The following is a 16,988-nucleotide window of genomic DNA, read 5'->3' as shown; positions in this document are numbered from 1 at the left end:
TAGCTTCCATTTCCCTAGAAACAGTATCAGTGAAGAAATTGCTTTGGCATATGTCTGAGATTTCACTGCCTGTGGATTCCTCTAGTATTTTTATGGTTTCCTATCTTATGTTTAAGTACTTTATCCATTTTGAGTTTATTTTTGTATAGAGTGTAAGTGGGTGGTGCTCTAGTTTCATTTTTTTTCCATGTATTTTGCATCCAATTTTCCCAACACCATTTATTGAAGAGACTGTCTTGACTTCATTGTATGCTCATGCCTCCTTTGTCAAGTATTAATTGAGCATAGTGGTTTGGATCCATATCTGAGTTCTCTATTCTATTCCATTGGTCTGTATGTCTGTTCTTGTGCCAGTATCAAGCTGTTTTGAGAACAGTGACCTTGTAATACAGCTTGAAATCTGCTATTGAGATCTCACCTACTTGTTCTTCTTTCTCAGGGTTGCTGTGGCTATCTGGGTTCTTTTTTTATTTTTTATTCCAGATGAATTTTGGGAGAGTTCTTTCTAAATCTGTGAAATATACCGTTGGTATTTTAATGGGGAGTGCATTAAATCTATAGATTGCTATGAGTAGTATGGACATTTTAATTATGTTGATTCTACCAATCCATGAACATGGTATATTCTTCCATCTGTCTCTTTTTTCAGTGTCCTGTAGCTTTCTGTGTATAGGTCTTTTACTTCCTTAGTTAAGTTTATTCTTAGGTATCTTAATTTTTTTTTTCATGCAATGGCAAATGGGATGGCTTTTTTAGTCTCTCTTTCTGTAAGTTCACTATTGGTGTATATCAATGCCATAAATTTCTTGGCATGTATATTTTGTAGCTTTTGGGTGAAATGTTCTGAATGTGTCAATTAAGTCTATCTGATCTAGTGAGTGATTTAGAATTGCTGTTTCTTTGCTGATATTTTTATCTAGAGGATTTATTCAGTGATGTAAGTGGTGTATTAATATCTCCTACTATGATTCTATTGTTGTCTATCTCTCCCTTGATATCTTCCAGAAGGTTTTGTTGTGTGTGTGTGTAGTTTTTTTTTTTAAATGTATTTAGGTGTTCTTGCATTGGGTGATTATATGTTTATCATGGTTATATCATCTTATTTTATCGATCCCTTTAGTATTTTGAAGTGGCCCTCATTATCTCTTGTTATAGCTTTCACTTTGAGGTCTATTTTGTCAGATATAAATATTGGTATTTCAGGTTTTTTTCTCCCATTTCCTTTTTCCATCCCTTCACTTTCAGTCTGTGTGAGTCCCTTGTTCTGTGGTGGGCTCTCATAGACAGCATATGTATGGGTTGTGGATTTTCATCCATTTAGCCACTTGATGTCTTTTGATTGGAACATTTAGTTCATTTCCATTTAAAGTTATTATTAAAAGGTACTTGTTTCTAGCCATTTTTATTTTTTGAGCCTTTGTTCCTTCTTACCTTTTTATTTCTTCTTTTTACAGCATTCTCTTTAGCATTTCTTGCATTGCTAGCTTGATAAATTCCCTTAGTTGTTATTTTTGTTTGTTTGTTTTGTTTTTTTCTTTTTTGTCTGCGAAGCTTCTGATTTCCCCTTCAATTTTGATTGATAGTCTTGATGGATAGATTATTCTTGGATTCATTCCCTTGCTTTGCATCACTTTGTATATCTCCTTCCATTCCTTCTATCTTGATGTGTTTCTGTTAAGAAATCAATTGATAATATGATTGTGGATCCTTTATAGGTAACTCTCTGTCTCTCTCTTGCAGCCTTTAAGATTCTCTCTTTGTCATGAACATTTGCCATTGTAATTATGATGTATCTTGGTGTGGATCTTCTGGGATTCCACTTGCTGGGGACTCTCTGTACTTGTGTAACTTTTTTCTTCCCCATATCTGGGAAGTTTTCTGTCATTATTTCTACAAATAAATTTTCTGATCCTTGCTGCTCTTCTTGTCCTTCTGTAAGCCCTATTATATGTATGTTCCTTCATTTTGTATTGTCCCATAGCCTTCCACATGTGTCAAACACAAGGCCCGCGGGCCAAATCCGTCCCGCCAGGCCTTGCAATGTGGCCTGCACCGCGCTGTCATCACTGCACTCCGCTGCGTTTCCATCACAATGACAGTTTATGACTGTTCAGTAAACCATTTGGCCCGCGATTTAGGCTGGATTTTAGATTTTGGCTCCTTCTCTGATTGAGTTCGACACCCCTACTAGGCTATCCTCCTGATGTTTAATTTTTTCCTCTAGTTGTTGTTTAGATTTGGCTTGTCTCTGTACTTTATTTTCTAACTCACAAATTCTGTCTCCTGTTTCTTCTAATCTACTGTTGAAGCCTTCCATGGTGTTTTTGATTGTAGCTATATCATTTTTTATTTCTTCCTGATTTTTGCATAGGTTGTTCATTTTCTTGTTCATCAGGTATATGACCATTACTCTGAATTCTTTTTCTGTCATGTTGCATGCTTCAGTTTCACTTATTTTCATTCTTGGCAATTCCTCCTTTTTCTTCTTCTGAGGATTATTTTGTTGTCTCCCAATTCTGACTATCACCAGAAGGTTCATATGTCGAGTTGCAGGGTCCTGGGCCTTGTGCAGAGGGAGTTGTGCACCCCCCACATGTCATTGAAGAGCTGTGACACCAATATGTGTGGCTGCTGTATGTTAGTGAGAGTCATGCTTACCCCAGGTCAGAGTAACAGGCCCTTCGTGTGGCCTTGTGTGTGCAACTAGAATCAGGAACCCTTGCCTGAGCCATGCTGAAACAGAGAATTCGCTGGCATATGCCAAAAATCAAAATCCCCTAGTGCGTGTCAGGAATCAGAAGCTCCCTGTGTCCACACCAAGAATTGAGTATCAGAGTCTCTGTTGCTTGGTGTGGCTTCGCACCAAGAATCAGGGTCCCTGTGTGCATATGCACCAAGAATTGGAGTCACTGGCTCTTAGTGTGAATGTACTGGGAATCAGAGATCCCAGGTGCACACAATGAGAAACAAAGTCTAGTCACTGGTTCTCATTGCTGCCTCTTGCATGGAGATTCAAGTTCCCTGATCTGCTTGAGAGACAGGGTTGCAGAGTCTCACTGTGTCGGCAGGAGTTTCACTCTTGCCCTGCAGAAAACAGGCGTCTGTGTGTGCTTGCCCTGAATCAAAGTCAGGTGGCACTGCCAGCCAGTGTGGGTGTAGGGTCTGGACACACAGATGTGTACTGCAGGAAACAAACTCCCCGTGTCCATACATGTACCCATGCTTGAATTCAGCACTGCCCCCTTGTGGGCACGAGGTCTGATCATGAGAAGCTCCCTGAGTTCGCACATTCAGGTTCAAATTCAGCACAGTCTCCCTGCTTGGGTGCAGGTTCTGATCATGGGAACCAAACTTTCCAGGTTCAAGCCCCCAGGGCTCAAATTCAGCGCTTTGTCCCCACATGGGTGTGGGATCTGGTTATGGGAAAACAATCTCCCAAAGGTTGCACACCTATGCTCAAATTCAGCACAGCCTCCCTGCCTGGGTGTAGAGTCTGGTCGTGGGAAATAAACACCCTGGGTTTGCTTCCCCAAGCTCAAATTCAGTGCTGTTTCCCTGCATTGGTGTGGGATCTGGTCATGGAAAAAAATATCCTTAAGGTCGCACACCTTGGTTCAAATTCAGCACAACCTCTCTGCCTGGGCATGTAGTCTAGTCATGGGAAACAAACTCCCAAAGTTTGCAAGTCCAGGTTCAAATTCAGCGCTGTCATCCTGCATGGGCAGGGGATCTGGTCGCAGATAACAATCTCCCCAAGGTCACGCACCTATGCTCAAATTCAGCACAGCCTTCCTGCCTGGGTGTGAAGCCTAGTCAAGGGAAACAAATACTCTGAGTTTGCATGTCCAGGCTCAAATTCAGTGCTGTTTGCCTGCCCTGTGTGGGTGCAGGATCTGTTCGCAGAAAACAATCTCCCCAAGGTAGCTCAAATTCAGCATAGCCTCTCTGCTTGGGTGCAGAGCCTGGTTGCAGGAAACAAACTTCCCATGTCCACATACCAAGGCTCAAATTCAGGTAGAGCTGCCACTGCTATGTGTGGACAGAAAACCTGATTGTGTGCCATGGTCTGACAGTTCCTATGCCACTGCTGCTGGGCTGATGGGGAGGGGGATTGGCTTTGTGACTCACAGAAATCTGTGGCCAGGGTGCCTGGAGTCTTGGTGTTCCTGTGTCTGCAGCTGTGGTCACAGGTCTTTTACCATAGTGGCTATAGGGTCCCAGTTTGCTACAGAGACCAGACTGTGTGGTGGCGAGGCTAGGATTCTAGTCTCAAGCAGTTCTGTTCTTCAAGATGGCATGGTCTCTGTCCTGCAGGTGTCCTCCCTGGAGTGTTTGCCATGGCAGCGGGGTTTTGCAGTCTAAGACTGCCCAGATTGGCAGCCCCTTGGAAGAACTGCAGCATCTAACTGTCCTTATTTCACTCACATACACACCCACAGACATCCACACACTGCTCTATTGCTCCCTCACTCTCACATACTCTCCCTCCCTCCCTTCTTGCCGATTGCCATCTTTTTTTCTCCCTCTACCTTTAGATCTTAAAAAGGTTACAATCATTAAAATATAAAATAAAATCCTTTTATGTTTTTAAATTACCTATGGGAAATTGTATTTTCCTTGAAATTGCCATATCAACCACAGAAGCTAAGCTCTATCACTGAATTTCTTTTGCATTTGGGAAAATTTAACCTACCCTGCAGCTGCCCTAAGTCATGCTGCCCAGCTGATTACCTTTGTCTCACCACTGTCAGTAACAAATATTATTTTTTTAGATTAAACAGTACCCTTCAAAAAGACTTACTATTACTCTCTCTACAGTTTTTCTCTTTTGATGGAAGGAAGATAAATGCAAGAAAAAAGTGAGATCCTTATACAAAACAATACCTTAGCTTTTTCTCATTTTTGTTTTTCTCTGAGATGTATAGACAGTTTGCATTTCTGGAAAACCCTTTTAATCATATGATACATAAACATGAAGAATGTATAGTGATATACATGATGTTTATGGTTGGTTTGCTCTTTATGCTTATATTTTCTTGCCCTTGGAGAAAAATAAAGTGATTTTGAAGTTTTCTTCACTGCCTTTATATGAGTATAAAAAGTACTTGCTCTTCATATTTTTCATAGATCTTTAGTAATGCAGTTGTTGAAAACTTCTTTCTCTAGGTTGTTGATTTTATGGTCACAACCAGGAGGTGTGTAATTTTAATCACTTGACAGCATGTAGAATTAAAGTAAAAAGTATCCTTGCATGATTTCCAGTGTATATTGTACACTAAATAAAGCAGAAGGGATGCAAGCCTTGAAGAATTCCTGGTGTTTCTTTTTCATTGTAAGGGAAGAAAAATAATATTTTCTCTACTCTTATAGTACTTGCCTGAGACATAATCAAGGACATATTAACAGGAAAAATAATTTTTTAACTTTTTTGTTTAAAATATTGCATATATTAGTACATATATCTCCTTTTTCCCCCCATTGACCTTCCACTAGCCTCCCCTACCTCCTGTCGCATGCCCTTATCCCACGCCCCCAGTGTCTTGTGTCCATTGGTGTGCACATATGCATGCATACAAGTCCTTTGGTTGATCTATTTCCCTCCCTCCCCAACATTCCCCAGCCTTCCTGCTGTAATTTGACAGTCTGTTTGGTGCTTTAGAAAAATCAAATTTAATTTCTAAATATGGGAACCCTAGACAGATGACATTTATAATACTGAGATTTATATGCCATCCTGAGCTCAGGATAAGGAGTTAAGTGTCTGGGACTTCAAAGGGGAGGAAGACAATTCACAGGGAGATGTGTAGAGCATATGTTTAGTCAACAAATCTGGGCATGCTATGCAAAGACAAAGGGTCACCTACAGGAAAGTGAACAGACAGGCCTTATTAAATAAGTTTTCCCTTAACTATGCCTAATTCATTCTGTAGTTATCTCTTATGGTAGTTATCTTCCTGAAACTGGCCCTCTAAATTCTTTTAGGTAGTTAAAGTAGAGGAAAAGGAAAACTTTCTGAGTCTACTGTTTCTTACAAATAATATGCCAAAAGGACATATTTTGGGGTGGCTCCTGAACACGACCAGAGAGTTAAAAGAAATCTAGGCACAAAGGCTATTCCCCCCCCACACACAGTATAGACAGCCCAAAGCAAATGCCAAGCATTTCATTGGCTTATTTTTCTTGATTTCTTATTGCATCAGGTCTTATTCATTGCACTAGATGTCAGCTGATACAGACAGATAAAGGGAGATAATTGAAACACATGATTTCAAATGGCAAAGACAGAGGCTATCTGAAAGCATTTTGTGTTCATATTTGTTTCCTGAAGTTTAATGAACACAAAAGTCAGCAAGGATTGACATAAAACATGCTCCAATGTGGGTTGCTAGGGAGTATTTACTGCTCTGTTTTATTAGTATCAAGTGGCAGAATCAGCAGCAAAACAGTGTCCATCTTTGCAACAAGTTGATATATAATTATTTAAGCACCTTCTGCTGCTATATATTACTTTTGTACTATCTTGCATTGTGTTTGGATCCTCATCTTCATTTATGGGTTCAGAATTCAGTCACTCACTATTCTTCTAACTCTGCAATTCAGTGGTTACCATCCACCTCAAGTTAGGGGATGCAAAACAGAGAAGGATGATGAGTAGTCTATAGTATACAGAGGTAAGAATATATCAGAGTCATGCTATAGATCAGTGATTTTCAGCCAGTGTGCCAAGGTAGGCACACTGATGTGCTGCAAGAGGCACACTGGCATGCCACAATAATTTTTAAAACATGCAATACACGACTATTTAGTCAAGGGCACTTACCTCTTTTCAAATTAGATTTTCAAATAAAAAATGACAACATCTAACACAACAATATCCATTCAGTGTAAATGATTCAAAATTATACCTATTTTTTTCTTGTCAGATCAGCAAAAACATATTTTTGGTGCATTGCAGAATTTTAGTAATTACCTTATCTGCCATGAGATGAAAAAGATTGAAAATCACTTTTACAGATGATAGAATTGTCTACATATACATGGGGAGTTAGAAGTGAAGTAGAAAAACGGAAGTCCTGGGAAAGATAGAAATAATGATCCTTTAGCTTTATGGATGAGGTAGACATCCAGTGATTATATTCTTGATGACTCAGTGTTATGTTCTAGGATCCATTTGAAAATTCTCCAGGGACATTTGGCATGTGTTTCCAATGTTTAATCCAAATTTTATTTAGATACTTTTGTGGGTAAGAGGAAATGTATTGGGTATATTTCACATTATCCTGGAAATTTTGGAGAAAGATTGAAGAATAGGTTCTACAGCAGCAGTTCTCAACATGTAGGTTGTGACATATAGATTGAGAGCCATCTAAGACCATTGGAAAACACAGATATTTACATTATGATTCATAACAGTAGCAAAATTACAGTTATGAAGAAGCAATGAAAAATTATTATGGTTGGGGGTCACCACAACATAAGGAACTGTATTAAAGGGTTGTGGCATTAGAAAGATTGAGAACCACTGATATATATAGATGTGCTAAGTGGACCCAAACAAACCTATAGTATGAACAGTGATGGCAGAACAATAGTCATCACATTCTCGGCTCAATGAGAGGAAGGTTGATATCTCTATGATGTTGAGTATTAATATTAAATATAGAGCTATGAGTTCAACTCTAACATTTTACTGGCTATTTAGAGTCATACAAAGTAAAAAAGAAAAGATCCGTCCCTATTAAGAACTGAATCTCTATCTCAAAAATGTGTTATAGGACTGTAGAAGGTACAATTATACGGGAAAATGAAAATCTATCTCCACTGTTGAAAAAATGAACCTGGGAACAACTCTTATTAGGAAACAGAAACTTTGGCTATTCTTTGCCATTTATATAATAGAAACTACCATTGGAAGATAGTGGTGAATATTCAGAAAGCACAAAACTTCAGGTGAGCTTCTTTTAACATAAAACATTACAAAACAAAACAAAAAAATGGTAAGTATGTGAGGTGGTGGAGGTGTTAATTAACTAGATTGTGATAATCATATAGATATAGATATCTCAAATAATCATGTTGTTCAGCTTAAATATACATTTTTTGAGACATGAATTAGTAGATTGGATGGGAGTTTGTGCATATTTATCTGAGGGTTCAGCATATCTCATATATTTTCTTTATATCTTTATTTTCAACCATTTTATGCATTTATATTAAATTATCTTTTAAAAATCAGGATATTGTTGGGGTTTTTTTGTTTATTTAATATGAGAGACTATGTTTTGATTGCCCCACATTAATACAGCTGGTACAGATCCATGTATATAGGCTTAATGAGTTGTGCTTTTCCTTATTTCATTGTGTGTATTTTTTTCATATATCTGTTTTATGAAGGCTCTGTGTGCTCTGAGACTAGTACCAGGATAATAAGTAGACACCTAGATTTGTATATGCAATTAGGAGGTACCACCCAGTTTCATGCTTGACTTAGCCCACTTTAGTAACATATCTATTTACCTTGTGGCTCTTCAGGACAATGTGAAGGAAATTAATGAATATAAATAGAATCACCTACCACAACTTACCCCCTGCTTTGGTGTTCTTTACCCTCTCCAGTTTTAATTAGGCATTTCTCCTCCATGCTTGTACCAAAACTTTCTATATGTTTCTGAAAAGATTTCTCACACATTTATTTCAGGTATAAAATGTAGGATTGTGTTCTGTAACCTTAACTTCTTTGTTGCATCTTTGGTTTCCTTTAAAGAGGAAGTCCATGCTAGTTTGACTTCTTGTTTCAAAATCATTGGTTTACTAAAACAATATCCATCTGATTTTTTATACACACACACACACACACACACACACACACAGACACACACACACAATGATATATTATGTATTTTCTCTTAAGCTTGGAAAATCTAGTCACTATATATGAAGGCAAATCTCTCTTACTTATACACAGTATTTTAGATTTTATAGCATCAGATGCATTGTTACTATGCTTAGAACAACAATATTATCCTATGTAATAAAAGAGTAATATGCAAAGTGACTGTCACTCCAACACACAAGATGGCTGGCCCCATGTGGTCAAAGATGGCTGCCACCATGTGGACAATAGATGGCTGCCACAAGGTGGCCAGCAGGGGAGGGAAGAAGGCAGTTGGGGAGATAAAGCCTATAGGGGAGGGCTGTTAAGGGTGACCAGGCCGGCAGAGGAGGGCAATTGGGGGCAACTGGGCCTGCAGGGAAGGACAGTTGAGGGGGTCCCAGGCCTGCAGGGGAGAGCACTTGGGGGGACCGGGCCTGCAGGGGAAGGCAGTTGGGTGGGACCAGGCCTGCAGGAGAGGGAAGTTGGGAGGGGGGGGACCTAGGCCTTCAAGGGAGGGCAGTTGTGGGGACCAGACCAGCAGGGGAGAGCAGTTAGGGATGATGAGGCTGGCAGGGGAGGGCAGTCAAGGGTGACCAGGTTGTCAGGGGAGGGCAGTTGGGGGGACCAGATCTGCAGGGGTGGGCAGTTCAGGGTGACCAGGCTGGCAGGGCAGGGCAGTTATGGGTGACCAGGCCAGCAAGGGAGGGGAGTTAGGATGACCAGGCCAGCAAGGAAGGGCAGTTAGGGGAAATGCAATCAGGCTGGTAGGGGAGTGGTTAGGGGGTGATCAGGCTGGCCAGCAGAAGCAGTTAGGAGCAATCAGGAAGGCAGGCAGGTGAGCAGTTGGAAGTCAGGAGTCCTGGATTGTGAAAGGGATGTCTGACTGCCTGTGTAGGCTCAATCTTACTGGGATCAGGTCTAAACGAGCAGTCAGACAACCCTCGAGGGGTCCCAGAATAGAGAAGGTGCAGGCTGGACTGAGGGACACACCCCTCATGCATGAATTTCATGCACCAGGCCTCTAGTATAATTATAAATTAATAAACTGGCAAGTTAAGTGGCATGTCTATAAATGCAGCTACTAATAAGAAACATAGATGGAGCTCAAGTTCAGAGCCTCTAACTCCCCATATTGTTTTATGCTGTACCTTCTTAGAGCAAAGTTTTAACACACTGATCTAAGTCACAAAACTAGAGCCACAGATAGAATGCATGGTAAGTGAAAACATTTGAACAATGAGACTTTTAAAATATTTTATATATGTATAACTATTGTGAGCAAATGAAAAGAACAGTTCAAAGCGATGAATCTACTATATAGTTTAGAAACATTCATCTGGTGCATATATTTATTTTTTTAGATTTAGTTTTTTATATGTTTTTTATTGATTTCAGAGAGAGGAAGAGGGAGGGCGAGATAAAAACATCAATGATGAGATAGAACCATTGATCAGCTGCCTCCTGCATGCCCCCTACTGGGGACTGAGCCCACACCCAGACATGTGTCCTGACTGGAATCTATGGTAACTGTGATGTCCTAATTCATTGATTGTTGCTCAACTACTGAGCCATACCAGTCAGGCTAAATTTAGATTTTTAATAAATTTTATTAGATGGAATTTCAAATTTATGGAAAGTTGCAAATATTTAATATAGTACTAGGAAATTCCTTTATTAACCAACAGATTCACTAATATTTTAACAACTTTTATTTCTCTTCTATTCCTTTTTTTTTAACTCCCAGGCTTGCTCTATCTATCTATCTGTCTGTCTGTCTATCTATCTCTATCTATGATATCATCTATCTATCTATCATCTATCTATCTATCATCTATCATCTACCTATAGCTATACTTCCCTTGCCCCAAAGCCAATTAATAATTAAGTCACACATGGTATGAATCTTTACCCTATATACCTCAGGATATATATATATATACATACATACTAGGAAAGACATTAAAGCACAGTACAATTACCAATATCAGGAAATTTAACATTGATATTATTCTCTAATTTAGAGATATGCAAGCTTTAGCCCTAATATGGACCACTGCTGCTTATTGTTGTCAATTAAATTTTACTGGAACACAACTACATTTTATCTATGACTGATTTTGAGCTAAAACAACACAGTTGACTAGTTGCAACAGAGAGTATATGACTCACAAGGTTGAAAATATTTATCATTTCACACTTTACAGAAAAAAGCTTCCTTATAGTTTCTAACTCAAAGTCCATATTCAAATATGACCATGTCTAAATAATAACCTTCATAGTTCTATTTCCTCATTCAGGACCTACCTGAAATCACTCATTGCATTTAGTTAGTTGTTACTTTTCATTAATCTTCAATATGCAACAGGTCCTCATTCTTTCTTTGTACTTAATGACAATGCAATATTTGAAGAATAAAGCCCACTTATTTTGTAGAATGTCTCTTGATATGGGTTTATCTGATATGTCCTTAATAAATTCAGGTTATGCATTTTTGGCAGGAATAACACTGAAAAGACCCTGCTCTTTACAGTGCATTCTACCAGTAGGTGCATAATATCAGTTTCTCCATTTGTTAACAACATTGATTTTAATCACTTAGTTAAGTTGACATTTGCTGTCCTTCCAATAAGAAGTTATTATTTTGTCTGTGATATTAACATATAAGGTAGATAAGCTGACTATATAATTATCTTTTTCTGAATAAAGTATCACTATGATGGTTAAATTTAGTGATTTTCTATAGCCTCCTATTCATACTTTAATATCTAGGCAGGATGTGGAAAGTCAGGCTTATGTATGCAAAGTGCAGGAGAGATGTTAAAGGCCCAGACTTACTGGAAACTAGTATTCATACAGAATGCTCAGCATTATCATCAGTGTGAATAATGAATGTAGAATTGAGAAATAGAAATGTTTGGCTGACAGAATATTTATAACGTTAAATACCACAGAAATGCTAAGAGTAAGTTCTGAATAATATTATTTCAGAAAATGCTGTATAAAGATTCAAATGCAGCACTATCAGATAAATAGGAAAGTTCCATCAATTCAAAATGTTTTAATATAAGGCATAACTAGAAACAGACCACACATACAGGTTTGGGTAACATTTTTTCCAGCATTTTTACATGGGCAAATATATCACTTATCATATTGGATTGTGAAAAGCAAGCCTATTAGGCTGATATAAGACACATTCTACATGCCTTTGGTTATGGGCAATCTCTTACACTGACCCTCTCAAACTTACTTTCTTAAGTTAATGGGCATTGATTCACCACTAAATGTAAGAAACTTTAAATTTTACTCAAAATAAAGTCAAAGTGAAGGTCACTAATGGTCTTTGAATTCAGACTTAGTCCAGGAAATAATTAGAAGAAAGATAATTGGGGAATCAGGAAACAGAACATTTTCTTCTGTTATTGACTTAGCTTTGATTGATGTTTTAATTCTGTCTACTCTCTGATATTAAAAAAGAAGATGAGTTGAAGGGCTAATTTTAGTACACTCATTTTCAATTTCCATTTAATTTTGGCTTAGAATAAAGCAAGCAGTGAAATAACAATGATAAAGACAAGACAGGTAGCAGGTGCTTTCCAAGATGGTTATCAGAGGGATTTCTTGATGCAGCACAAAATAATAGAAAAGAAAACTCACAATATATTTTAGGTGGTTGGAGTATCATTCTCCAGGTGTCTCCATTTAGATATTTGGCTAAAACATTGCAAAGAGGCTTGTAAGTACTGGTTTATAAGGCAATACTATGTAGTTTTAAGATAATTTATTTATATAACATATGGGGAAGGTGTAATTCTATAACAAGTTGGCCTCAGTTATAGCATCCTAAAAGACACAGAATAGTCAAACTTTCCTTGTAATTTACAAATAAAAGCCTTCTAAGAAAACAAAGATTCAGAGGATTAAAGGTACAAATTATACTAGTATTACACCTCAACATATCTTGGCATACACATATGAAGATAAGTGCTAATATTTGCTGATTTTATTAGTATTCAACTGAGTACTCTGTGAATTGACTTATAAATCTGTATATTCAAGTGTAGGTTCTTTTCTACTTGCAGAAGAAAAATATTTTTGATATGATTGATTAAAAAAATCTTCATTTGGAAAGTGGTTGATTTTTGAAGGATATAGATAGTTAGTTTTATAATTTTCTGAGAGAGGTTTTATAAGCATTAATTTTAAGAGACAAAATGTCGCCGAAACTGGTTTGGCTCAGTGAATAAAGCGTCTGCCTGTGGACTGAGAGGTCCTGGGTTTGATTCTGGTCAAGGGCATGTACCTTGGTTGCGGGCACATCCCCAATAGGGAATGTGCAAGAGGCAGCTGATCGATGTTTCTCTCTCATCAATGTTTCTAACTATCTATCCCTCTCTCTCCCTTCCTCTCTGTAAAAAATCAATAAAATATAAAAAAGAGACAAAATGTCCAAATTGTTTAAGATTAGAAATACCTTTTCATTTTCAATCATTAAAATTTTACTTCTGAAAATTCAATTGTATATTTATTCAAAATATTTATGAGAGCCTACTATGGAACATAAAATTTTTCATAAGCTTGGTAAAGGCATGTAAAAGCATAGTGTATTTATTTGAGATATTTCTGCATCTATTGGGGAGAGTTCAACCAAAGGACTTGTGTGCATGCATATAAGCCTAACCAATGGACACAGACAACAGGGGATGAGAGCATGAGTATGTGGGGAGGTGGGAGGTAATGGGGTGATAAAGACATATATGTAATACCTTAATAAATTAAAAAAGTAAATAAAAAAGAAAAGATAGCTCTGTGGTGGGATATTATTCAATGTTTTATTATAAACCACTACCATATTTCAATATACAAGGTATGAAATATCTATCTACATGTACAAAGAGGTATTATGGTAATTGATCCTAAGGGTTTTCTAGTCACAAAGGGTCAAAAGGCAGGAACTGATGGGCAGAGACGGGGACTTCTGCCCCAATGCAGGTGCATGCAGGCCTGCCCAGGGCTAATGTCCCACTGCCTCGAAAGTGGAGGCTGCTCCTGATAGAGGCACATGCAGGCAGGATCTGCTGGGTGAGGATTGGGACAGGGACTTGCTCCACTGGGACATGAGGCTGCTGCCAGAGGCAGCTCCCTGGCAGTAGTGAGTGCAGACCTACTGCGCTGTCTAGCCCAGAGGGGGTTGTCAGGATGGGCTGCTGCACCGAATGGATCAGAGGGGGGCATCAGGATGGGCCGTGGCAGGGGCCCCCCTTCCCCCAGTGGAAGCATGGGCAGGACTGAAGCACTGCCCAACCCGGAGGGGGGCATTATGATGGAGGTGGGGCCTTGGCAGAGAGCTCTCAGCACTCCTGCACTGGGGTCTTAAGGAATGGAGAGGAAGGGAGAGCTCATAGGCAGTTAGGGGGTTTAGGCTAGGAGGGGAGAGCAGATAGGCAGGGGATTAGACCAGGAGGGGAGAGCAGTTAGGGTCATCAGGCAGTTAGGGGAGCAGTTAGGGGCATCAGGTAGGCAGGACTTAGGAGCAAGTGGTTCTGGATTATGAGAGGGATCCCAGATTGGAGAGGGTGCAGGCCAGGCTAGATGCCCCCCCCCTCCTGTACACGAATTTTGTGCACTGGGCCACTAGTATAAATATATGCCTAAATGACCGGCCAACTGGCTGACCAGCTGGTAGATACGATGTGCACTGACCACCTGACCACAAGAGGGTAGATGCACAACCAGGAGCAGAAACTTCAAGCATGGAAACATGGAATAGACTGATGAATCTCAGAGGAAAGGGGTGAGCAGTGAGGGAGGGAAGAGATTAACCAAAGGTCTTATATCCAGACTAGAGTCCTGGTGAGTGGATTCATGCACCTATGGTGTACCTCAGCCTACCCTGTGGGGATTGGGCCGAAACTGGTCTGGTGCATGGATTCATGGCCTGTGGGGATCAGGCTGTAACTGGCTCTCCAAAATCCCCTGCAGGGTCATAGATTGGGAGAGGGTGCAGGCCAGACTGAGGGACCCCACAGGTGCATGATTCCATGTACAGGGTCTCTAGTTACTTATAAAATAAAAAAAATTAAATAGAAAAATATATTTGTCTTAGCATAATGCTGTCCAGTTCCATCCAGGCTATTGCAAATGGTAAAATAAGCCAGTAAGAGAAAGACAAATATCACATGATCTCACTCATTTATGGAATATAATGAACAACATAAACTGATAAACAAAAACACATCCAGAGACAGAGAAACATTGATCAGACAGTCAAATCTCAGAGGGAAGGTAGGGGAGTGGGCAGGCGGGGGGGTAAGGGAGAGAGATCAACCAAAGGACTTGTATGCATGCATGCATATAGGTCTAACCAATGAACACAGACAACAGGGGGGTGAGAGCATGAGTGGGGGAGGTGGGGGGTAATGGGGGGATAAGGACACATATTAATAACTTAATCAATAAAGAAATTAATATATTTGTCTAAATCACTTTCTATGGAATATTAGCATGCCTTTTACCATCTACAAATCCTAAAATTCCTCACCCTGGAAATGTGGTAATTAGAATCTAGTCTTATCTTTGATTATAGTAATGCTAGACTTTTTTGAAATTTTCTTTCTCCTCTGTTGTCTATTTATTCCAATATCTGTTACTTTGTGTCTGATATTCTTCAGTTTCCTTGCTCAGAGTTTTTATCAGATGGTTGATAATCCTCATGATTAAGGATTGGGAGTAAAATGATGTTCAAAAGTTCTGCATGTGTGAGTCTGATTGGTCGACCTTGAATTTTACTGTAAGATTATCTAGATGTTATTTTTTTATATTAAAGATTGCCGTGTTTTTATGTCTTTATATAATTCTTTTTTTTTCTGACTGATATAATGTCACTGAGAATAAATTTCTAATCTGTCTTGATAGTAACAATCTGACTGGCTGCTAGATATTTAGGAAAAACAATGAGAGCTGATGGAGAACTAGGGATTCTTAGCATTGTATATGCACATATTCATGGTCACTTAACTTCCCCATTGTTTTAGTATGTACATGTCCTCCACTGTGTATTTCCAGAGAACAATCCTCCAGGTATCTGCTGGCAGAAGAAACAAACAGGGACTCAGACTGCAAAAGGGGTTATAGAAATTTGAAGGTTTCCTAACAGTTTTTACCCTACTCCTTATTTTAGCCTTTCCCTTTTATGACCAATTCCATAAGTAACCACAGCTAATACTTCCTGGATCTTTGAAGATTCAGTAAGGTGAATATGGTTGGCTCTCAGCTTTTCCTAAGGCCTGCTTGCAATTTAGTTTTCTTAGTTCTGCTATTAGTAAGTCAGTTATCATTGGTTATTTGCTTTCCAACTTTCAAAATTTTGTTGCTATTTTATTTGCTCCTGTTCTCTCTAGAATCCCATGAATCCTAGTGCATTTTTCAAAGGAAGGGAAATTACTAGTAGATGTGTATATTCAATCTACCTCTTATTATCTTATGCTGCTAAAGTAAGGCATTAGGGATTTAGACATTGAGGAAACCCAGAGTAGTCTTTATGGCAGGGATTCAAATACATAAACTTCATTTAATTTGGAAATGAGATACATCTGAATTACTCAAGAAATCAAATCAAACTATGTACACAATGAAATAAAATAGCTTTTATTGCTCCCACTTTGTCATTAAGCCTTTAATGAATTTGTGAAGACTAAAAATGTTTATTTTAGATAGTTTCTATTCTCCTAATGTCAAGTAGAGTTTTTTCTCCTATTCATTAGGTTAGTAAAAGTATTAGAAAAACTTTATTTCCCTTTTGGCAATATGCTTGTCACTGCAGACAATTCTAAGTGAGACAGGTATGATGATTACTTGGTATTAATTGCATATTGTTGCATAAATAGAGGTTATTGTCATTGTTGGAGAACAAGAGAGGAATGAAGTTAAAGGATCCTGGGTATATGGCGTGACTGAACAGGACAAGGAGGACAAATGTATAGCACCAAAAGAAAATTGTTTTCTGTTGGAATGCAATGAAATGGAAAATGCATTATGAACTCTAAAGAAGTAAATAGAAAATTTTTGTTCAACCAGTGTGCTTATTCCCCCACCCAGTAACTCACTATTCTTT

The sequence above is a fragment of the Pipistrellus kuhlii genome, unplaced genomic scaffold (genome assembly GCF_014108245.1).
Source record: "Pipistrellus kuhlii isolate mPipKuh1 unplaced genomic scaffold, mPipKuh1.p scaffold_m20_p_19, whole genome shotgun sequence".
Taxonomy (NCBI): domain Eukaryota; kingdom Metazoa; phylum Chordata; class Mammalia; order Chiroptera; family Vespertilionidae; genus Pipistrellus; species Pipistrellus kuhlii.
Note: the sequence above shows the minus strand (reverse complement) of the source record.